Below are 25,856 nucleotides of genomic sequence, written 5' to 3' on the forward strand. Positions count from 1 at the left end.
TCCTCTGTACCGGGTGTCAGTTTGAAACTTCATTTTCTACATCGCTCAGACTGGGCCAGGCCAATCCTGCTCATCTCTGGGCGCCCAGTACTGTCAGCGATGGTGAATGACAAGGGAAATGAAGGGCAAGCCCCGGGGTGCTTGGCGGCCAGTTATGAAGCCCATGGTTTCTACCTAATCTTTTCTGAATGGTCAGAACAGGTGGAGGGCTGAGTTCCAAGTTCAGACAGTAAATCATTTTGTGAATGACATACATTTTAGGCTCACCTGAGTGGGGACATCAATTACTGGAATGAAATCTTCAGTTCAGTTCAGTCCCTCAGTCATGTCCAACTCTTAGCGACCCCATGGACTGCAGCAGGCCAGGCCTTCCTGTCCATCACCAACTCCCAGAGTTTACTCAGATTCATGTCCATTGAGTCGGTGATGCCATCCAACCATCTCATCCTCTGTTGTCCCCTTCCCCTCCCACCTTCAATCTTTCCCAGCATCACAGTCTTTTCAAATGAGTCAACTCTTCGCATCAGGTGGCCAAAGTATTGCAGTTTCAGCTTCAGCATCAGTCCTTCCAATGAATATTCAGGACTGATTTCCTTTAGGATGGACTGGTTGGATCTCCTTTCAGTCTAAGGGACTCTCAAGAATCTTCTCCAATACCACACTTCAAAAGCATCAATTCTTTGGTGCTCAACTTTCTTTATAGTCCAACTCTCACATCCATACATGATTAATGGAAAAACCATAGCTTTGACTAGACAGACCCTTTTTAGCAAAGTAATGTCTCTGCTTTTTAATGTGCTATCTAGGTTGGCCATAACTTTTATTCCAAGGAGCAAGTGTCTTTTAATTTCATGGCTGCAGTCACCATCTGCAGTGATTTTAGAGCTCAAAAAATGATAAAGTCTGTCACTGTTCCCACTGTTTCCCCATCTATTTGCCACGAAATGATGGGACCAGATGCCATGATCTTAGTTTTCTGAATGTTGACTTTTAAGTCAACTTTTTCACTCTCTTTCACTTTCATCAAGAGGTTCTTTAGTTCTTCACTTTCTGCCATAAGGGTGGTGTCATCTGCATATCTGAGGTTATTGATATTTCTCCCGGCAATATTGATTCCAGCTTGTGCTTCATCCAGCCCAGAATTTCTCATAATGTACTCTGCATATAAGTAACCAGGGTGACAATATACAGCCTTGACGTACTCTTTTCCCGATTTGGAGCTAGTCTGTTGTTCTATGTCCAGTTCTGACTGTTGATTCCTGACCTGCATACATATTTCTCAAGAGGCAGGTCAGGTGGTCTGGTATGCCCATCTCTTGAAGAATTTTCCACAGTTTGTTGTGATCCACACAATCAAAGACTTTGGCATAATCAATGAAGCAGAAGTAGATGTTTTTGTAGAACTCTCTTCTTTGATGATCCGGTGGATGTTGGCAATTTGATCTCTGGTTCCTCTGCCTCTCCTAAATCCAGCTTGAACATCTGGAAGTTCACGGTTCACATACTGTTGAAGCCTGGCTTGGAGAATTTTGATCATTATTTTACTAGCGTGTGAGCTGAGTGCAATTGTGCGGTAGTTTGAGCACTCTGGCATTACCTTTCTTTGGGATTGGAATGAAAAGAATGTGATCTTGAAGCTGGCAAATGATTTGGAATTGTTCTGTGCAAATGTGCTAAGTTAACTCAGTAGTGTTCAACACTGTGACTCTATGGACTGTAGCCTGCTGACATTCTTTCCATAGGTATATTAAAAGGTCAGACCTGATAGATGACAAGCACCTTGTAACTGTATTCTCTTTTCCTCGGTCCTTCAGGTATCTGTCTGTGTCTGACTTTTCCCTCCCTCTCTCCTGGATAAAATTACTTGTTGTGATGGAATGTTTTAGCAACACCTGTGTTCCTGGTGGTCAGAATAGATGGACCCTCCTCTGTTGTTCTTGGTCTTCAAGGACCAGCCAAAACAGAAGCTGTAACCACTCAGCTTGGCATCCTGTTTAATTACCTTTCCCAGCACAACCTAGGAAGTCAAAGTAGGCAATGTATCTCACTTGAGTTCCTTTTTGGAGAGTTCCTTTTTGAATGTTTGGGCTTCCCTGGTGGCTCAGAGGTTAAAGCATCTGCCTCCAATACGGGACACCTGGGTTCAATCCCTGGATCGGGAAGATCCCCTGGAGAAGGAAATGGTAACCCACTCCAGTATTCTTGCCTGGAGAATCCCATGGACGGAGAAGCCTGGTAGGCTACAGTCCACGGGGTCCCAAAGAGTCGGACACGACTGAGCGACTGAACGGAACGGAACGGAATGCTATTAAGGGCTCTGAGAAGTCTGCAGATAAAAAGCTACTATATTCTATTTAAACCACTGTTTCCCAGATTATTTGACCACAGAACTCCTTTCCTCAAAACACTCCTTTAGAGGTTGACACAGGTCAGCTTGAGCTAAAGGAATGAGGATGTTTGATAGGGAGGCAGGGAAGTCCCCTGGAACCTGAGGAAGGAATGCGGCTGACTTTTGTGATGGGTGGACTGGGGAGTTAACTGGCAGGATGGGCTCTGAATCCCTGCTGCTCTGTCCCTGACCTGCCTCCTTTGCCTCTGACTGAAGTGGAGCACCTTCCTCACAGCTTCCAGGGTCACAGAGCTTCACAGAGAGACTGCTTAACCCTTATCCATCCTAATTCCAAGTGGCTTGCAGAGAGTACCCAATTGTATCTATTATCTCTTCCCCTCTAAACATACCAGGAATACACTACAGCCTCCCAACCACATTAGTGTGTTTGGGGAAGGGGTGTGGAAGGTAGCGTGCTTGGGGAAGATTACCAGAGAAGGAAGTTTGTTGATTTGGGAGCTGATGTCCAAAATGAGATCTGGAACACCCGGCAGGATGTGGCTACCCCAGCTGTGCTACCTTCTCTGCTCCTTGAATGCACCAAGCTTGTTTATGCCTCAAGGCTTGTGTACTTGCTGTTCCCTCTGTCCAGAATGATTTCCACATAAATTTCCTTCAAAGTACATTAAGGAAGTGGGATTAGGGTTGATTTTCTTTTGTCTCTTTTCCAAACTTGATTGGCATTACATTACTCTCATAAATTAACTATAGAAGAACATTGAGAATACAGCAACTAAAACTCCATACCCCATCTAGAACATTGGAGTCATTATTTTCCTTGAACTGCACACACAACTTTGGTTACTAAAGCCAGCAAAAGACATATTATGTTCTGTTGGATCAAAACCTGGGGGGAATAACGCCTTCTAGAGCCTTTGCCTGAACCCCTTTGAGAGTTCACCGTATTGTACCACTTTTCCAGAGAATGCTAGCTCATTTGTTCAGTGTATTTATTGGCTACTATTGTGGGTTGAATTGTGTCCCCACCCCTACCCCCCAAAATAAGTTGATGTACTAAACCCTGGTGCCTATGACTGGGGTCTTGTTTTTAAATAGGTCTTGGTAGATGGCATTAAGACATGATCATACTGGCTTACAGTGGGCCCTAAATCCAATGACTAGTGTCCTGATAGAGGAAAGTATTTGGAAACAGAGACACAGAGGAGATGTACAAAGGGACCAAGGCCATGTGAAGACAGAAGCAGAAGCTGGAATGATACAGTACAAACCAAGGGGAAGGGCTGCTGGCAACCACCAGATCTAGGAAGGAGGAGACAAAGAAGCATTCTAACCCGGAGCCTTCCCAGAGAGCACAGTCCCACCAACACCTTGATTGAAATCCTTGATTGAACACCTTGACTGCTGGGCTCCAAGACAGTGAAAGAACAAGTTTCTGTTTTTTACACTTGATCTTCGCCAGAAGACCAATACGCGATACATTTCTTTGTTTGCTTTTTAAAAGTTAACTTACTTATTTTTGGCTACATGGGACCATCATTGCTGGAGTGGGCTTTCTCTAGTCGCAGTCCACAGGCTTCTCTTATAGCTCACAGGCTCTAGAGCTCGGGCTCAGTAGCTGCGGTACATGGGCTCAGCTGCCCCACAGCATGTGAAATCTTCCCAGGCCAGGGATGGAACCCATGTCCTCTGTATTGGCAGGAGGCTTCCTAACCCTTGGACCACAAGGGAAGTTCTGAATTTCTGTTGTTGTACGGCACCCAGTTTGTGGTACTTTGATATGGCAGCCCTTGGGAACTAATACAGCCACTGACCAAGAGCCAGACTCTGTTCTCACCACAGGAGGCTCAGTGTAAACAGAATGGGTGAGACCCCTGCTCTCACAGAGCTGCCATTCTAGTGGGGGAAGACAGACAGCAAACGCACAAATAAAGAACAGAAAATATCAGGTGAGGAAAGGTCGTCGGTCGTGTGAGAGAGAGTAACTGACATGGGTGTTTTATATTATTTTATAATGAGGGCTGTTTTATTCTGAGTAATTTAGAAAGGGCTCTCTGAGGAGGTGACATTTGAGTTGAGACTCAAAAAAACCCCAGAAACCCAAAAGTCTACATACAACTTAAGTTCATCTTTGAAAGAAACTTAATATCTTGTAAAAAAAAAAAAAAATCTCTTTTTGGAAACAGAAAGATAAAGAGCCTCTGCTCTGTAGGTGTCATCAGTTTAACTTTTGCATTTCCATGAGGGACTAGAGTAATTTTGTATCTCCTCTCTTTTCACATTGAGAATTCTGTGAGGGCAGCAGCTACATCCTTGTTCTCAGTACCCAGCCAGAGTTTGACACAAAGCGGGTGTGGGGGCGGCAAGAGCACAATCAGTAATTCATTTGCCTGAGTTGAAATCTAGATGGGAGAACTTTCTGACTCCCAGGAAGTCATTCCCTTCTCCACAGGGCAGTTTCCTCATCTGTAAAATGGAGATTTCGGTAATACTTAAATCAAGGGCTGGTGGGATTTCCCTAGCAATCCAGTGGCTAAGACTCTGCACTTCAATTCAAGGGGTGTGGACCCTGGCCAGGGAATGATGATTCTACATGTTGAGTGGCTCAGCCAAGAAAATTAAAAAAAAAAAAAATCATGGGCTGGTGATGAGGATTAAATAAGACTCAGTGTGTTTAAAGTTGTATATCCAGATAGGAAAGTCTTCAAGGAAGACTTTAGTTTTGTCTGTATTGTTTAACTTATTACAGAAAGAAGGTATATATTTTTTTTCTGTATAATCTTTTCCATTGATAACTTGGGTCGTTTTCACCTTTTGCTTATTATGGACAATGCTGCTATGAACTTTGGGGTACAAATGTCTATTTGAGGCCCTGATTCAATTCTTTGGGGGTTTATACCCAGAAGTGGAATTGCTGAATCATGTGGCAATTACATGTTTAATTTTTTAAGGAAACAGCATAATGTTTCTCATTTATTACATTTAGTTCATTCAGCTTCAGGAAATTACAAAAATAATTCATGCTTGCTTTAACAAATAATACAGACGTATATGAAGAAGTTTAAAATCATGCACTCCATGCACAATCAGTACTATCTGTTTGGTTTCTTACCTCACTTCTCTTTCTCTATTTGTACAAAGACATCTAAACAGAGCTAGTTTTAGTTCTGGTTCTTTTTTTCTTTCTTTCCTCCCACGCCCAAATGGGGATAATATAAACTCAAAAGCTTCCCAATATCACTCCCACAAAATCTCCATGAGGTATGTTTTTAATATTGAAATTACTTTATAGTTGGTTATTAAAACAGAGAGATCAAAATAACATCCAAATGCTCATTAAAGTGGTAGAAGTATATGAGGGAGGAATCAACCACTAGAATTGTTGGAACCAGACAGGCAAAAAAAGAAAAATCAGAAAAAAATGTTATAGTTTTCCAAGTAGCTGATCACTCATACTATGTCACCCTGCAGATGGTAAATGCATTTAAAATGAAGCCCACAGAGAACAAAGTTCTCAGGGTTTTTTCTGCAAGAGTAGAAGTAGACATGAGACCTGTCACTCAAATTATGAAAAGAGAAATGCCAGGAAAAGTGAGAATATGACTTACTTTTAGCAAAAGAAGGATGTCATGCTGACCACTGCAGTGAGACTCTCTTGATCTCTTGTTTGAATTCACCAGCATCCAGCCTATTGTGTGGCTGGCCTCTCCTGGTCTTCAGGAAGAGTGTCCAAGGCCCCCAGCCCCATATTCTATTTATACTTGTCTCCCACTCCTACCTCCCACTAACAGCACCTGCCTGAAATAAATCCATGGATGTTGCTACTTGTGGAATAAGTCTTTTTGTTTTGTTTTTAATATTTATTATTTATTTGCTTATTTGGCTATGCCAGGTCTTCATTGCAGCATATGGGATCTTTAATTTTTGTTGTGTCATATGAGATCTAGTTCCCTGACCAGCAATTGAACACGGGCCCCGTGCACTGGGAGTGCAGAGTCTTAGCCACTGGATCACAGGGCAAGTCCCCAAATAAGTCTTTTTGATTATTTAAAAAAGAAAAAGTTTAATCTTTCCAAATGTATAAATACGTGTATGTCCTCAAAGACAATAGACTTATTTTAGAATTATTAGGTCTGCCTTAAGTGTGTTGGTAATGTTCCTTTAGGACATATAATTATAAAGGAAAACTGCAACTCTCATTCCTTAACTGTGAAGAGTAGGTTCCTGGGATGTATTAAATGTTTATACCTGCTGTGGTAAATAATCACTTAATACCTGTTAGTAATTCAAATTCTGACTGTACTTATTTTTATTAATAATTCATTTTTAATTGGAGGATAGTTGCTTTACAATATAGTGTTGGTTTCTGCCATACATCAACATGAATCAGCCATAGGTGTGCATATGTCCCCTCTTTCTCGAACCTCCTTGGACCCATCCCACTCGTCTAGGTTGTCACAGGGCACTGAGTTTGAACTCCCCACGTCATACAGCCCCACAGGCTGTCTATTTTGCATATGGTAACATGTTTCCATGCTGCTCTCTCCAGTCGTCCCACCCTCTCCTTCCCCCACTGTGTCCACAGTCTGTCCTCTACGTCTCCATTGCTTCCCTGCAAATAGGTTCATCAGCACCGACTCTCTAGATTCCATACACATGCATTAATATACGATATTTGTTTTTCTCTTTCTGACTTACTTCACTCTGTATAGCACCTCATGTATAGCACTGACTCAAATGCGTTTCTTGTTTTGGCTGAGTAATAGGTCCGTCTAGTCAAGGCTATGGTTTTTCCCGTGGTCATGTATGGATGTGAGAGTTGGACTGTGAAGAAAGCTGATCGCCGAAGAATTGATGCTTTTGAACTGTGGTGCTGGAGAAGACTCTTGAGAGTCCCTTGGACTGCAAGGAGGTCCAACCAGTCCATTCTAAAGGAGATCAGTCCTGGGTGTTCCTTGGAAGGACTGATGCTAAAGCTGAGACTGCAATACTTACTTTGGCCACCTCATGCGACGAGTTGACTCACTGGAAAAGACTCTGATGCTGGGAAGGGTTGGGGGTGGGAGGAGAAGGGGACGACGGAGAATGAGATGGCTGGATGGCATCACCGACTCTGTGGACGTGAGTCTGAGTGAACTCCGGGAGTTGGTGATGGACAGGGAGGCCTGGCGTGCTGTGATTCATGGGGTCACGGAGAGTCGGACACGACTGAGCGACTGAACTGAACTGAACTGAACTGAATATTCTATTATATATATGTGCCACAACTTCTTAATCCATTCATCTGTTGTGGACATCTAGGTTTCTTCCACGTCCTGGCTATTGTAAATAGTGCTGCAGTGAGCACTGGGGTACATGTGTCTTTTTCAGTTATGGTTTTCTCAGGCTATGTGCCAAGTAATGTGGTTGTTGGGTCATATGGTAGTGTTATTCCTAGTCTTTTCTAGGAATCTCCATACTATTATCCATAGTGGCTGTGTCAATTTACATTCCCACCAACAGTGCAAGAGTGTTCCCTTTTCTCCACACCCTCTCCAGAATTTATTGTTGGTAGATTTTTTGTTGATGGCCATTCTGACTATTGTGAAGTGAAACCTCATTATAGTTTTGATTTGCATTTCCCTAATTGGGCATCTTTTCATGTGTTTATTAGGCATCTCTATGTCTTCTTTGGAGAAATGTCTTTTTAGGTCTTCTGCCCATTTTTTGATTGGGTTATTTGTTTTTCTGGAATTAAGCTACATAAGCTGATTGTATATTTTGGAGATTAATCCTTCATCAGTTGTCTCATTTGCTATTGTTTTTTCCCAGTCTGAGGGTTGTCTTTTCACATTGTTTATAGTTTCCTTTGGTGTGAAAAAGCTTTTAAGTTTAATTAGGTCCCATTTGTTTATTTTTGTTTTAATTTCCACTTCTCTAGTGGATTTTTTAGTGTGGAAACATGATCTGGAAGTTTTGATACTATTTTTATTTTATTTTTGCCCGGTATCCCTTCCTTTATCTTGTAACCTGTGAAAAATCAATTCCTCTCATTTTCCAAAAACAGGCCGAGCTCCTACAATCTGATGTTTAATTCTACCTTTGACTCCTTTGTTCATTCATTCAATAAGTATTCACTGAGAGTCTTCATACCAGGCATTATATAGAACACAGGAGATACAGCAGTGAATGAAGCAGACAAAACTCCTACCTTGGGAAGTTTATGTTCTAATTTTGTTTTTCTTGCTTGGTAGACTAGCTATCATATGTTTTTCCCTACTGTATTCCACCCTACTCTTTAGGGGCCTAATATAATTTTGAGCTTCTTCTTTCTTTGACTAGATCAGGCAAAATCACTCCCCTGACCTCAGACAGCAGTCATAGTTTTCAGCAGAGAATCTCTAATGAGCGTCTTCTGATACATGATGTTGTTGGAAACCAGTTATTCTGTTTCACATGCTGTTTGTGTTTTTTTGATCTGGAATCTTCTGTCAGTTCCAGTCCTGTTACTCAGCTGGAGCTGGCTCCTCGGGTTCCCGCCTGCGGTGACACAGACTCTCCCAGGGCTGGCAGATGCAGGAGTAGCAGAAGTGCCTGCCATGGAAAGCACCAGTCTCTCAGTAATCCACACTGACACTGCAGCTCAACCCCAAATGGAGGTCTGTCACTGCTGCTGCAATCACCTCCATGTAAAGGATGCCAGTGCTGACCAAGGTGCAAGCCTGCCTCTGCAGAAACAGGGGCCAAGTGAGAGATGGCAGTCCCCTCTGTCCTCGCTGCCCTTCTGGAAAACTAGCAGGCTGTCTAACTACACACCTCCACACTGGCTGCAGTACTATCTCCAGTCCTTCAGTTTCAATTTTTCACATAAACTGCCTTAATAATTATGTTCTGTGTGATTAGTCACTCAGTCGTGTCCAACTCTTAGCGACCCCTGCAGCCTGCCAGGCTCCTCTGTCCATGGAATTCTCCAGACAAGAATACTGGAGTGGGTTGCCATGCCCTCCACCAGGAGATCTTCCCAACCCAGGGATCAAATCCAGATCTCCCATATTTCGGGCAGATTCTTTACCATCTGAGCCACCAGGCAAGTCCAAAAATACTGGAGTGGGTAGCCTATCCCTTTTCCAGGTGATCTTCTCGACCCAGGAATCTAACCAGGGTCTCTCTTGTTGCAGGCAGATTCTTTGCCACCTCTTTTCTTAATTAGTTGCATTTTCAAAACTAATTGTGATAAGGTTTTCAAGGAATTTATCAACTTAACCTAAATTTTTAAATGTATTAGCATAGAAGTGCTTATAATGTTGTTTTTCAATGGCTGTAGGATCTATGATAATGTTCCTTTTAAATTCTTGTTAGCTACTTTTTGCTTTCTCTTTTTGTTCCCTTAATCAGTCTTGTTAGGGATTTATCAAATTTATTAATCTTTTTAATAATCAATTTTTTACTTCAATTATTTTCTTTATTGGATGTCTTTCTGCTTCCTAATCATCCTGCTTCTGTCTTAATATTTCCATTATTCTACTTTCTTTGGGTTTACTCTGCTTAGTTTTTTTTCCTTTTAGCTAACTTCTTGAGATAGAAGTTAAGATAATTTAATTTCAGCCTCTTTTCTCTTATATGCATTTAGAGCTATAGATTTCCCTCTAGGCACAGCTACAACTGCATCCAACAAGTTTTAAAAATAACAAATTGCTAACATTTATTTAGGTCATACTATATGAAAAGCACTGTACTGAAAGATTTATAAGCATTATCTCAATTTTATACATTTTTCTTAAACATAATTTACATGTAGCAAAATACACAAATCTTAAAGGTACAGTTTAACAAACCTTTACCAATTATACATCAGTGTTATCACCAGATTCAGCTATGGAACATCTTTATCACTCCAGAAATTTTCCACGTGCTTCTTCCCACTTAACACCCATGTCCAGAGGTAACTACTCTTCTGATTTCTATTACCACTGGTAGATGTGCCTGTACTTGACCTTCACATAAATCAAATCCAACAGTAGCCCAATAGTATATATACTTTTGTGTCCAGCTTTTTTGCTGAACTTAATGATTTAGATATTAAATATTAATCTGTGTAATTGCATGTGTGATTTTTTTTTAATGCCTTGTAACAGTCCACTGTATGGATGTAGTACAATTTGGGTTTCCCAGGTGGCACTAGTGGTAAACAATCCACCTGCCATTGCAAGAGATGAGGATTTGATCCCTGGATGGGGAATATCCCCTGGAGATGGAAATAGCAACCCACTCCAGTATTCTTGCCTGAAAAATTCTATAGACTGAGGAGCCTGGTGGGCTACAGTCCATTGGATTCCAAAGAGTCTGACATGACTGAACACATGCTCCGTTTCGTTCCGTTCTGTCGCTCAGTCGTGTCCGACTCTTTGCGACCCCGTGGACTGTAGCCTACCAGGCTTCCCCGTCCATGGGATTCTCCAGGCAAGAATACTGGAGTGGGTTACCGTTTCCTTCTCCAGGGCATCTTCCCGACCCAGGGATCGAACCCGGGTCTCCCGCATTGGAGGCAGAGCTTTAACCTCTGAGCCACATGCTACAATTTATTAATCCATTTTTCTGAAGGCAGAAATTTAGTAGATTTTTAAAGAGTTTTTTGTTATTATAAATAAAACTGCTATGAAAATTATTACACTTGTATTCAATTCAGTTCAGTTCAGTCGCTCAGTCGTGACCGACTCTTTGCGACCCCATGAATCACAGCACGCCAGGCCTCCCTGTCCATTACCAACTCCTGGAGTTCACTCAAACTCATGTCCATCGAGTAGGTGATGCCATCCAGCCATCTCATTCTCTGTTGTCCCCTTCTCCTCCCGCCCCCAATCCTTCCCAGCATCAGAGTCTTTTCCAGTGAGTCAACTTGTCACATGAGGTGGCCAAAGTATTGGAGTTTCAGCTTTAGCATCAGTCCTTCCAATGAACACCCAGGACTGATCTCCTTTAGAATGGACTGGTTGGATCTCCTTGGACTCCATGAGGTTAGAAGGGTTCAAATCCCTATCCTCTAGTTTTGAATTTACTATTTAACGATGACTTTACTTTCTCATCTGTAAAATGGGATAATGACTGCATATACTTTGTGAGCAGAAAACAAATTAGTCTGTAAAAGTGCTTACCAAGGGCACAAAAGAGGAGCTCAATAAATATTTGCTGTTTTATCATTATTATGGTGAATGCTGGCAGGATGTGAGGATGGGGGATGGGGTGAGGGGGTGACGCTGGGCCAGCCCAGCAATGGAGAGGGTTTTGCTTTATGCTCAGGATCCAAGGAAGCAAGGGGAATTGAGGTTGGATGAGGAGAAGTTTGGACTTCTGAGGAGAAGGAAGCAGGTAAAGTGTCTAGTTCTGTCCAGAGGCAGGGGGATGATCAAGGTGACCCTCCTAAGGGAGGTAGCAAATTTCTGGGCCCCAAGAATAAGGACCTATTGAGAAGTAGGTTCAAGAAGTCCTTGAGCATAAAAATGCCTGTGGGGGGAGCAACTGGAGTCCCCTGATTGGGGGGCGGGGGTCTTCCTGGAAAAGCGACATTGTGGAGCCATAGCCCTGTGGCCCCATGTAACCTGAGGTGGGGGTGGGGGTCAGGACTGGAATTTCCCGCCTCCAGAGCCTGAGGCACTCAGTCAGTGGAAACCCCAGCCATGGCCACGGAGGCGCACCACTCTGGTCCCTGCGCAGAGCCGGCCCAGATGTGGCAATGACATCTGGGCACACAACCCCAGGCCCAGGAGGCCCCGAGAGCCCCGCCTGGCAGCAGCAGACAGGCTCCGGGGCAGCTGGTGGCGATTAGCAGCGTTGATTACCTCGTGGCGATGCCATCTGGGGTAAGGGCATGGAGCCCAACCCCACGGGATCCCCTGCTTGCTGGCATGCAGGGCTTTCTGGGGCTGAATGCATGTAACTGTGTCAGTGTCTCGGCCTGTGTGTGTGTGGATGCCCATTGGTGAGTACATATCTGAGCAGGGGTTTCCGGGGGAGCCGAGTCTGTGCTGCGTGTGCATTCTGAAAATGATGCACCTGTGTTTGAGTATGCCCAGGGATGTATTTATGTGGCTTCATCTGTGCTCACACTTGTATTAGGTTGGTAAAAAAGTAATTGTGGTTTTTGACTGTGAATTTTGAATCATTATAACTAGGCCCAAACACATCTTTATTAATCAAAATAGGAAATATTACAATCAACACAATGTTGCCAACAAGAAATAAATTTGTTCATTCCTGTAGCATAAAAATCCGTGTTTCGGGATTTGATGAATCTTGGAAAGCACTTTCTTCCTCCCACTGGTTGTGGAAGCATTTTCCCTATAAAAAGTTGTTGAGATGAAGGAGTGGTAGTCTATTGGTAAGAGGTCAGGTGAATATGACCCATAAGGCAAAACTTTGTAGCCCAATTGGTTCAACTTTTGAAGCATTGGTTGGGTGACATTTGGTTGGGTGTTGTTGTGGAGAAGAATTGGGCCCTTTCTGTTGACTAATGCTGGCTGCAGGCATTGCAGTTTTCAGGGCATCTCATCAACTTGATGAGCATATGTGGGGAAATTAACAAGATGGTGCCAGTCAGGCACTCTTGCTCCATGCTCTCACGCCCTCTTGGCCCATGTTCTGTGAAAAATGACTTTGCATGGTTGTGTAACAGCTGAGATTGCTATGGCACTGTGTATGCGCTTGCTTGGTTGTGGGCTACCTGTGCAGTACGCCTGTATGGGCACCATCAGGTAAGGCTTTGCTGTTGCATTGGGGCTACATTGGGGTGGCATCATGGTTATGTTATGTCTGTGTTATGGCTATGTTATGGTTATGTTGTAGCTGTTGCTACAGCTGCTGCATCAGCCAGGAGAGAGGCTGTGTTATGGCTGCTATGCCAGCCAGGTGAAAATAAACATGTCTGCAGTTCCTATGGCTCCTCGTGTCTTCTTCCAGCCTCTTACCTACCCTGGGTTCAGCGAACAGTGCAGACAGTGTGAATAGCAAGACAGCTGGCATCACAAACAGGATTAGCAATTCAGCATACTTCTCAGATGTAATGGTTTTGCCAAGATTCAGAAAGCTGTAGTGGATCAGATAGGCAGCATGCCACCAAATAATGACCATGACCTTTTTTTGGTGCAAGCTTGTCTTTGGGAAGTGTTTTGGAGCTTCTTCTCAATACAACCACTGAGCTGGTCATTGCCAGTTGTTGAATACAATCCACTTTTCCTCGCACATCACTATCCAATGGAGAAATGGTTCATTGTTGCTGTGTAGAATAAGAGAAGATGACACTTCAGAACGATGATATTTTTTTATTTGTAGTCAATACATGAGGCTCCCAAATGCTGAACAACCATCGAATGGTCCATGTTGAGTTCTTTGGCAAATTCTCATGTAGTTGTAAGAGAATCAGCTTCAGTGATCCTCTCAACTGGTCACTGTCAACTTCGAATGGCCGGCCACTGCATTGCTCATCTTCAAGGCTATGGTCTGCTTTGCAAAACTTCTTGAACCACCACTGCACTGTTTGTTCATTAGCAGTTCCTGGGCCAACCATGTTGTTGATGTTGTGAGTTGTCTCTTTTGCTTTACAACCCATTTTGAACTAAAATATAATAAAAGTGCTCAAATTTGCTTTTTTGTCTAACATTTCCCTAGTCTAAAATAAATATAAAGTGACATCAAATAATAAATCATTAGCAAAAAATAAATTAGCAACAGCGAGAAATACACATTAAAATGATATATAACATAACCACATTTATTTAAGAATGTATTCCAATATCAAACAGCAAAGTTCAATAATGCAAATATCAAAATTACTTTTGCACCAACCTAAATATTTTCAGTTCAGTTCAGTTCAGTCGCTCAGTCGTGTCCGACTCTCCACGACCCCATGAATCACAGCACGCCAGGCCTCCCTGTCATCACCAACTCCCGGTTCACTCAGACTCATGTCCACAGAGTCGGTGATGCCATCCAGCCATCTCATTCTCGGTCGTCCCCTTCTCCTCCCGCCCCCAACCTTTCCCAGCATCAGAGTCTTTTCCAGTGAGTCAACTCGTCGCATGAGGTGGCCAAAGTATTGCAGTTTCAGCTTTAGCATCAGTCCTTCCAATGAACACCCAGGATTGATCTCCTTTAGAATGGACTGGTTGGATCTCCTTGCAGTACAAGGGACTCTCAAGAGTCTTCTCCAGCACCACAGTTCAAAAGCATCAATTCTTCGGCGATCAGCTTTCTTCACAGTCCAACTCTCACATCCATACATGACCACAGGAAAAACCATAGCCTTGACTAGACGGACCTTTGTTGGGAAAGTAATGTCTCTGCTTTTTAATATACTATCAAGGTTGGTCATAACTTTCCTTCCAAGGAGTAAGCGTCTTTTAATTTCATGGCTGCAATCAGCATCTGCAGTGATTTTGGAGCCCCAAAAAATAAAGTCTGACACTGTTTCCACTGTTTCCCCATCTATTTCCCATGAAGTGATGGGACCAGATGCCATGATCTTTGTTTTCTGAATGTTGAGCTTCAAGTCAATCTTTTCACTCTCTTCTTTCACTTTCATCAAGAGGCTTTTTAGTTCCTCTTCACTTTCTGCCATAAGGGTAGTGTCATCTGCATATCTGAGGTTATTGATATTTCTCCCAGCAATCTGGATTCCAGCTTGTGCTTCTTCCTAAATATTTTAGGTAGATCTATATTCTCTTGGTCTTGTGTGGAATTGCTTGGTAATAGGATATGTGAATTTTTAGTCTTAGTAGATACTGCCAATGTTTCTGCTATTTTAAATTACAATGTTCTGAATAAATATTAATTTTACTATTTTTCTCATTTCCTGACATATTTATAATTAACAGTATGGAAGAGTTGGGGCTTCCCTGGTGGCTCAGATAGTGAAGAATCCACTTGCAGAGCAAGAGACCTGGGTTCAATACCCAGGTTGGGAAGATCCCCTGGAGAAGGAAATGGCTACCCACTCTAGTACTCTTGCCTGGAGAAATCCATGGTCAGAGGTGGCTGGAGGGCTGCAATCCAGGGTGTCTCAGAGTCTGACACAACTGAGCAACTAATGCTTTCGCTTTCATGGAAGATTTTAATGCCTTGTCAAACTTCTTTTTAAAATAATATGTCTATGCTGTGATGCCTTTTCCAGATTTAGTTATTTATTGTTGACTGTGCTGGCTCTTCGTTGTTGTGTGCAGGCTTTGTCTAGTTGCAGTGAGCAGGGACTACACTCTTGTTATGGTACACAGGTTTGTTGCAGTGGGCTCTCTTGTTGTGGAGCACAGGCTTTAGGCTTGTGGGCTTCAATAATTTCGGTGGGTGCAATAGCTGTGGTGTACCAGCTTAGTTGCTCTGCAACATGTGGGATCTTCCTGGACCAGGTATTGAACCTGTGTCTCCTGCCTTGGCAGGCAGATTCTTTACCACTGAGCCATCAGGGAAGTCACCCCTCAAATATTTTTAAAGGTCATGGAATAATCACAATTTTTCCCCATAAGATTAAGATTATTAAAATTAAGATAATTATTAAGACTAAGATTACTAAAGTCACTCTGAACAGTTTCAACTTGTCCTACACTACTGTGCAAAGTGACGACTGCCTATATTTATCACAACATAATCACAAGAGTGATAGCCTGTCACCTTTTCCATGTTCTTTTGGCTAAAAGTACGTCACGTGTTCTCACTCAAGTGGGGCAGATCAGATTATACAGGGCTTAACATTAGAGGGGAGAGATCATGGCCTGTTTTCAAATTTTGCCTCAGTTCAGTTCAGTTCAGTCACTCAGTCATGTCCGACTCTTTTCAACCCCATGGACTGCAGCATGCCAGGCCTCCCTGTCCATCACCAACTCCCGGAGTTTACTCACACTCATGTCCATTGAGTCGGTGATGCCATCCAACCATCTCATCCTCTGTCATTCCCTTCTCCTCCTGCCTTTAATCTTTTCCAGCATCAGGGTCTTTTCAAATGAGTCAGTTCTTCGCATCAGGTGGCCAAAGTATTGAAGTTTCACCTTCAAAATCAGTCCTTCCAATGAACACTCAGGACTAATCTCCTTTAGGATGGGCTGATTGGATCTCCTTGCAGTTTAAGGGACTCAAGAGTCTTCAACACCACAGTTCAAAAACATCACTTCTTCAGTGCTCAGCTTTCTTTATAGTCCAACTCTCACAACCATACATGACTACTGGAAAAGCCATAGCCTTGACTAGATGGACCTTTGTTGACAAAGTAATGTCTCTGTTTTTTAACATGCTGTCTAGGCTGGTCATAACTTTCCTGCCAAGGAGTAAGTGTCTTTTAATTTCATGGCTGCAGTCACCATCTGCAGTGATTTTGGAGCCCCCAAAATTAAAATCCGTCACTGTTTCCACTGTTTCCCCATCTATTTGCCATGAAGTGATGGGACCGGATGCCATGATCTTAGTTTTCTCAATGTTGAGCTTTAAGCCAACTTTTTCACTCTCCTCTTTCACCTTCATCAAGAGGCTCTTTAGTGCCTCTTCACTTTCTGCCATAAGGGTGGTGTCATCTGCATATCTGAGGTTATTGATATTTCTCCCGGCAATCTTGATTCCAGCTTGTGCTTCCTCCAGCCCAGCGTTCCTCATGATGTACTCTGCATAGAAGTTAAATAAGCAGGGTGACAATATACAACCTTGACGTACTCCTTTTCCTATATGGAACTAGTCTGTTGTTCCATGTCCAGTTCTAATTGTTGCTTCCTGACCTGCATACAGATTTCTCAAGAGGCAGGTCAGGTGGTCTGGTACGCCCATGTCTTTCAGAATTTTCCACAGTTTATTGTGATCCACACAGTCAAAGGCTTTGGCATAGTCAATAAAGCAGAAAAAGATGTTTTTGTGGCGTTCTCTTGCTTTCTCCATGATCCAGCGGATGTTGGCAATTTGATCTCTGGTTCCTCTGGCTTTTGTAAAACCAGCTTGAACATCTGGAAGTTCACGGTACATGACTGAGTTTTCCAATCATGAACATATGACCATGTTACATCCATTAATTTGGTAAGGTCTTCTGTAGTTTATGGGTTGGTTTTGTTAATTCATTTGTTTAGGACAATGTCTGTATCTTTCAGAATAGAGGACTTGCATAATTTTAAAAGAGCTTTTCCCTAGGTTTTAAATATTTTTGTTGTTATGGTAAGTGGTGTTGATTTTTAAATTTTATTTTCTAGTACTTTGTGACCAGCAGATAGAAATACAATAGATCTTTTTTGTATTTTGAACTTGTATTCACAAAGTCAACTTATTAGTTTGTATATTCTTTTAGATACTACACAAATATAATCATGTCATCTGGCAATTAGCACATTTTTATGTCTTCCTTTCCAATCTTTATGTCTCTAGTTTCTTTTCATTGCCTTTTTGGGATGGCTAGGGCTTCCAGTACAATGCTGAATAAAACAAGAGTAAAATTATTGTTTTGTTCCTGATGTTAAAGCATTCAATATTTTATCATTGTGTGTGATTTAACTGTAGTTCTTTAAGGATGTGCTTCATCAGATTAAGAAACTTCTCCTTTTCTGTTAGTTGGCTGAATTTGATGTTAAATTTGAGTAAGTACTTTTTCTGAATCTATGAAGATGATTATACAGTCCCCCCCCTTTTTTTTTTTAGTAAATGCAGCAAACTATGGTGATTGATTTGTGGATATTAATTAAATGGATGCATACATTTGACCCTGCATGCTTAGGATAAAACCTGTTTATCATTAGATATTATCCTTCTAATTTATTAGGATTATTTGATTTGCTAATGTTTTGCTAATAGAATGTTGGCATTTGTATTCATGAGCAACATAGGTCTGAAATATTCCATTCTTGTAATTTTCTTCCCTTGTCAATTTGTGATATCAGGATTATCCTGTCCTCTTAAACGATGGAGAAGTTTCATTTTCCTCTATCTCTGAAAGACTTTGTGTTTGGTTTGTATTATATCTTCCTTTGATGTTTGGTAGAAATTAAATCATCTGGGTTTAGAGTTTTCTTTGTGGAAAAGTTATTAATTATTAATTTAACTTTACTAATACTTATGACTATTCCTGTATTTTATTTATTCTTATGTCGGCTGGGAAAGATTGAGGGCAGGAGGAAAATGGGGTGACAGCAGATGAATGGTTGGATGGCATCATCAACTCAATGGACATGAGTTTGAGCAAACTCAGGGAGATAGAGAAGGTCAGGGAAGCCTGGTGTACTGTAGTCCATGGGGTCACAAAGAGTTGGACATGACTGAGTGACTGAACAACAATGTCAGGTTTATATTCAATATGTTATGGTTTCTTTATTTGTCAGTTAAAAACTGTTCTATTTTCCATTGTGATTTTCTCTTTGATCCATTGATTATTTAGAATTTTCTATTTAATTTTTAAATAGTTGGAAATTTTCAATTTGTTCATTATTGATTTTTTAATTTGATTCCATTGTGGTTAGAGAACATCTTTTATATAATTTCAATCCTCAGATATATGCTGTTTTGTTTTATGATCCAGCACTTTCATTCCAGTCTTAAAGAAGGGCAATGCCAAAGAATGTTAAACTGCCATACGATTATGCTCATTTCATATGTAAGGTTAAACCCAAAATCCTTCAAGCTTGGCTTTAGCAGTATGTGAACTGAGAACTTCAAGATGTACGAACTGGGTTTAGAAAAGGCAGAGGAACCAGAAATCAAATTGCCAACATCTGTTGGATCAAGGGAATTCCAGAAAAACATCTACTTTTGCTTAATTGACAACAAACTGTGGAAAATTCTTAAAGAGATGAGAATACTAGACCACCTTACCTGCCTCCGGAGAAACCTGTATGCAGGTTAAGAAGCAACAGTTAGAACTGGACATGGAAAAACTGACTGGCTCATAATTGGGAAAGGAGTAAGACAAGGCTGTATATTGTCAGCCTGCTTATTTAACTTACATGCAGAGTACATCATATGAAATGCCAGCCTGCATGAATGATAAGCTGATTGCCAGGAGAAATATCAGCAACCTTAGATATTCAAATGATACTACTCTAACAGCAGAAAGACAAGAGGAACTAAAGAGTCTCTTGATAAGGGTGAAAGAGGAGAGTGAAAAAGCTGGCTTAAAACTCAACATTCAAAAAACTAAGATCATGACATCCAGGTCTATCATTTCATGGCAATTAGGAGGGGAAAAGTGGAAGCTTTAACAGACTTTATTTTCTTGGGCTCCAAAACCACTGTGGACACTAACTGCAGCCACGAAATTAAAAGACATTTGCTCCTTGGAAAGAAAGCTATGACAAGCCTAGACAGCATATTAAAAAGCAGAGACATCACTTTGCCAACAAAGCTATGGTTTTCCAGTAGTCATGTACAGATGTGAAAGCTGAACCATAAAGAAGGCTGAGCACTGAAGAATTGATGCTTTTGAGCTGTGGTGTTGGAGAAGACTCTTGAGAGTCTCTTGCCTGCAAGGAGATCAAATCAGTCAATCCTAAAGAAAATCAGCCCTGAATACTCACTGGAAGGACTGATGCTGAAGCTGAAGCTCCAATACTTTGACTACTTAATCTGAAGAGCTTACTCATTGGAAAAGACCCTGATGCTGGGAAAGATTAAAGATAGGAGGAGAAGGGGACGATAGAGGATGAGATGGTCAGATAGGAACACTGACTCAATGGACATGAGTGTGAGCAAACTCTTGAGTGATAGTGAAGGACAGGGAAGCCTGGCACGCTGCAGTCCATGAGGTCACAAAGAGTCGGACACAAAATAGTGACTGAACAACAACAAATATACTCTTAGTTTCATGTGTGCTTGCAAATAAATTTCATTCTGCAGTTGGTAGGTATCATATTCTGTATGTGACATTTAGATCAAAAAGATTAATACTATAGATTAGAACTCCATATCCTTACTAATTTTTTGTCTCACTCTTCTTAAGGTATTGAGAGGAAAATTAAAATCTCCAACTGTGACTATTGGTTTGTCTCTTCCTTCTTTTAGTTCTGTCAAATATTGCTTCATGGATTTTAAAGCTGTGATACTGGGCACATACACATTTATAATTGTCTCTTGATGTCTGTGCTGTATGCTCAGGCTCTCGAGTTGGGTCTAACTCTTTGTGATCCCTTGGACTGTAGCCCGCCAGTCCTCTCTGTCCATTGGATTTTCAGGCAAGAATACTGGAGTAGGGCACCATTTACTCCTCCAGGGGATCTTCCTGACTCAGGAGTCGAACCTTTGTCTCTTATGTCTCCTGCTTTGGCAGGCATCTTCTTTACCACTAGCTCCACCTGGGAAGCCCTGTCTCTTGATGAATTCACCATTATTATAAAATGTCACTGTTTATCTCTGAGAGTTCTCCTTGTCTTGAATATGAATAGAACCACTCCAGCTTTCTGTGCTTACTGTTTCTTACTGTTTGTGTGATATATCTCTTTCTATTCTTCTACTTTCAGCTTAACTGTGTTCTTATACTTAAAGTGTGTCTCATATATATAAATTTGGGTCATTTAAATAAACTAATCAGAAATCGCTGTCTTTAATCATAGAATTTGATCCTTTTGTATTTAGGTGATAATTGACATGTTTGGATTTAAGTCTACTGTATCGCCCTTTGCTTTCAATGTGTTCCATCTGGTATTCATTCCCTTTTCTGCCTTTTCTACCATTAAAAAAAATTAAGCAAAGGGAGAACTGACAATGCTTCATACAAAATTGGAGGTTTTAACACCCTTCCCTCACCAATTGGTAGAACCAGACATAAAATCAACAGATATAGAGGATCTGAACCACACTATTACACTTTGACTTAATTGATATTTGCAAGATGTTGCATCACAAAATAGCTGACTACTTACTTACACCAGGTGCTAAGCAATAAAATTAAAAGGATTGAAATTATACAGACTATATTCTCTGCCACAGTGGAATTAAATCAGAGCTCAATAACAATAACTAGAAAAAAATGAAATATTTGGAAATGAAAAACACTTCTATATAATCCATGAGCCAAAAAAAAATCACATGGGAAATTGAAAAATATTTTAATCTTTTATAAAATAACATTAAAATTACAATATTTTGTGCTAAGTTGCTCAGTCCGGTCTGATTCTTTGAGACCCCATGACTGTAGCCTGCCAGGCTCCTCTGTCCATGGAATTTTCCAGGCAAGAATACTGGAGTGGGTTGCTGTTTCCCGCTCCAGGGATCTTCCCCATCCAGGGACTGAATCCACATCTCTTATACCTCCTGCACTGGGAAGTGGGTTTGATACCACTAGCGCCACCTGGGGAGCCCTAATATTTTGTGAGATGCAGCTAAATAAGAGGAAAATTCGCATCTTTAAACGCTTATATTAGAAGAAAATCTAAAGCCAATGACCTGTGACCCTACCTCAAGAAATTATATAACAAAGTACAATTTGGAACATAAAGTAAGTGAGGAAGGAACTCATAAAGACAAATGCAGTAATTAATGAAATAGAACATAGGCCAACAATAGTGAAAAATCAATGAAGCCAAAAACTGGTTCTTTAAAAATGTCAGCAAAATTGATAAACTTTTGGTTAAACTGACAAAGGAAAAAAAAAGAAGACATAAAATATTAATATTAGGAATGAAAGTGGGGACATCATAATAGTCTCTAGAAATACTAAGAGGATAGTAAGGGAATCAAGTATTATAATTAACCTTATGCCAAAAAATTGGGCAATCTAGATGAAAAGACCAGTTCTCTCAAAGACAAAAACTACTTAAACTGGCACAGAAAGAAACAGGAAGTTGGGATAGCCCTTTATTAATGTCAAAAATTGAATTTGTATTTTACATCTTGCCCCTAAGGGCCATGATCCGTAAGAGGTACCCTGGGCGCTAGGCGAAAGCGCGCAGCGCGGCGCGGGGCCGGGCCAGGACCTTCTAGCAGTTCAGCGGCGGGGCGAGCGGACGCTGAGCAAGCTGCAGTCTCCACGCGGGCCGGGGTTCGGGGGGCGGACGGGGGTCGCTGCGGAACGACGCGTGCGCGTCACCGTCAAGTATGACCGGCTGGAGCTGCAGCTAAGCCTGGACGTGGAGAAGTGGATCGACCGGCGCTTGGAGGAGTTGCACAGCGTAGGGAGGCAGACAATGAGGTCAACATCGTGAACTGTTGAAACTAGAGAGCGAAGAGTAGAGAAGCCGGAACATCCAGGGATCTTCTAAAGTCGTGCGCGAACCCCACAGAGGGCTTCATCCAGGAACTGCTGGTGAAGCCCCGAGGCCTCCACGAGCAGCCAGTTTTCCCTGATCCTCTCCAGCCAACGCGGCCTCCTGCAGCATCTCCCCTTAACGCCGTCTTGGCTTGTTTATAAGTTGTATTCAACGATTACGTAACAGTAACACTGCATGCCTGTTTAAAAACCACACACACAAAAACTTGCTGAAAAGAAAACCCCAGGCCCAAAGGGCTTCAATGATGAATTCTATAAAACATTTTAAAAGTAAAAACTAATCCCATACAAACTCCTTTAGAAAACAAGGAAGTAGGAAACACTTCCCAAATCATTTTACAAAGCCAGTATTGCCTTAATACCAAAATCAGATGAAGACATTACAAGGAAAGGCCTATATTCCTCATTCAATAGGTGTAAATTTAAGTAAAATTAAATTCTCACTTATGTAAGTATGTCTACTGTAAATATGTATTGAAAAGTGAGTGAGTGTGAAGTCACTCAGTCCTGTGCAACCCTCTACTGTACCCCACCAGGCTCCTCTGTCCATGGAATTTTTTAGGCAAGAGTACTGGAGTGAGTTGCCATTTCCTTTTCCAGAGGATCTTCCCGTCCCAGGGATTGAACCTGGATCTCCCACATTGCAGGCAGATGCTTTACCATCTGAGCCACCATGGAAGACCATTTTGAAAGATACTTGGGAACATGTTTACCTAGCATTAATGATGATTTTTCTGGTTGGTGGTTAAAAAACCAAAAACTGTGTAATTGTGCTTTTCTACATTGTTTGAGGTTCGTGACATTGTACAGGAGACAGGGACCAAGACCATCCCCATGGAAAAGAAATGCAGAAGAGCGAAATGGCTGTCTGAGGAGGCCTTACAAATAGCTGTGAAAAGAAGAGAGGCGAAAAGCAAAGGAGAAAAGGAGAGATTTAAGCATCTGAATGCAGAGTTCCAAAGAATAGCAAGGAGAGATAAGAAAGCCTTCCTCAGCGATCAATGCAAAGAAATAGAGGAAAACAACAGAATAGGAAAAACAAGAGACCTCTTCAAGAAAATCAGAGATTCCAAGGGGACATTTCATGCAAAGATGGGCTCGATAAAGGACAGAAATGGTATGGACCTAACAGAAGCAGAAGATATTAAGAAGAGGTGGCAGGAATACACAGAAGAACTGTATAAAAAAGATCTTCACGACCAAGATAGTCACGATAACGTGATCACTCATCTAGAGCCAGACATCTTGGAATGTGAAGTCAAGTGGGCCTTAGAAAGCATCACTACTAACAAAGCTAGTGGAGGTGATGGAATTCCAGTTGAGCTATTTCAAGTCTTGAAAGATGATGCTGTGAAAGTGCTGCACTCAATATGCCAGCAGATTTGGAAAACTCAGCGCTGGCCACAGGACTGGAAGAGGTCAGTCTTCATTCCAATCCCAAAGAAAGGCAATGCCAAAGAATGCTCAAACTACCGCACAATTGCACTCATCTCATACGCTAGTAAGTCATGCTCAAAATTCTCCAAGCCAGGCTTCAGCAGTATGTAAAACGTGAACTCCCAGATGTTCAAGCAGGTTTTAGAAAAGGCAGAGGCACCAGAGATCAAATTGCCAACATCCGCTGGATCATGGAGAAAGCAAGAGAGTTTCAGAAAAACATCTATTTCTGCTTCATTGACTATGCCAAAGCCTTTGACTGTGTGGATCACAATAAACTGTGGAACATTCTGAAAGAGTTGGGAATCCCAGACCACCTGACCTGCCTCTTGAGAAACCTGTATGCAGGTCAGGAAGCAACAGTTAGAACTGGACATGGAACAACAGACTGGTTCCAAATAGGAAAAGGTGTACGTCAAGGTTGTATATTGTCACCTTGCTTATTTAACTTATATGCAGAGTACATCATGAGGAACGCTGGGCTGGAGGAAGCACAAGCTGGAATCAAGATTGCTGGGAGAAATATCAATTACCTCAGATATGCAGATGACACTACCCTTATGGCAGAAAGTGAAGAGGAACTCAAAAGCCTCTTGATGAAAGTGAAAGAAGAGAGTGAAAAGGTTGGCTTGAAGCTCAACATTCAGAAAACAAAGATCATGGCATCTGGTCCCATCACTTCATGGGAAATGGAAAAACAGTGGAAACAGTGTCAGACTTTATTTTTTGGGGCTCCAAAATCACTGCGGATGCTGATTGCAGCCATGAAATTAAAAGACGCTTGCTCCTTGGAAGGAAAGTTATGACCAACCTTGATAATATATTAAAAAGCAGAGACATTACTTTGCCAACCAAGGTCCGTCTAGTCAAGGCAATGGTTTTTCCCATGGTCATGTATGGATGTGAGAGTTGGACTGTGAAGAAGGCTGATCGCCGAAGAATCGATGCTTTTGAACTGTGGTGTTGGAGAAGACTCTTGAGAGTCCCTTATACTGCAAGGAGATCCAACCAGTCCATTCTAAAGGGGATCAATCCTGGATGTTCATTGGAAGGACTGATGCTAAAGCTGAAACTGCAATACTTTGGCCACCTCATGCGACGAGTTGACTCACTGGAAAAGACTCTGATGCTGGGAAAGGTTGGGGGTGGGAGGAGAAGGGGACGACGGAGAATGAGATGGCTGGATGGCATCACCGACTCTGTGGACATGAGTTTGAGTGTACTCCGGGAGTTGGTGATGGACAGGGAGGCCTGGCGTGCTGTGATTCATGGGGTCGCGGAGAGTCGGACACGACTGAGCGACTGAACTGAACTGAACTGAACTGAACTGAATCTTAACAAATATGATTATGCAGTAGAATAACTGTTCTTTAAAAAAAACAATAAGCAAATGTTTTATGAGTTCTAGGTTATGGGAATATGAATGATTTGTGGTTTTCTTTGTATTTTTCTGAATTTTTAAAATAAAAATAGATACTATTTTTTATTTTGTTTTCAGTACCCACCCAGTCTTTAAAATGTTAGGTAGTTTCTTTCTGCTGTTGCTGCTGCTGCTAAGTCACTTTAGTCGTGTCCGACTCTGTGCGACCCCTTAGATGGAAGCCCACCAGGCTCCCCTGGCCCTGGGATTCTCCAGGCAAGAACACTGGATACCATTTCCTTCATGCATGAAAGTGAAAAGTGAAGGTGAAGTTGCTCAGTCGTGTCCGACTCTTAGCAACTCCATGGACTGCAGCCTACCAGGCTCCTCTGTCCATGAGATTTTCCAGGCAAGAGTACTGGAGTGGGATGCCATTGCCTTCTCCTGGCCTATTTTATTCAATGTTTCCTATTGGGAAAGTGTACTGAATTTTATCAAGTGACGTGTACAGATATGACCACATGATT

General features: G+C 41.8%; 1 pseudogene; it reads left to right on the top strand.

Annotated features, from left to right (window-relative positions):
* Window positions 1-99: 99 nt before the first annotated feature.
* LOC129552152 (uncharacterized) lies at window positions 100-22,609 on the top strand (annotated as a pseudogene).
* Window positions 22,610-25,856: the final 3,247 nt, after the last annotated feature.

Source organism: Moschus berezovskii, chromosome 1 (genome assembly GCF_049115385.1).
Source record: "Moschus berezovskii isolate FMDL1 chromosome 1, NW_MosBer_1.0, whole genome shotgun sequence".
Lineage (NCBI taxonomy): Eukaryota > Metazoa > Chordata > Mammalia > Artiodactyla > Moschidae > Moschus > Moschus berezovskii.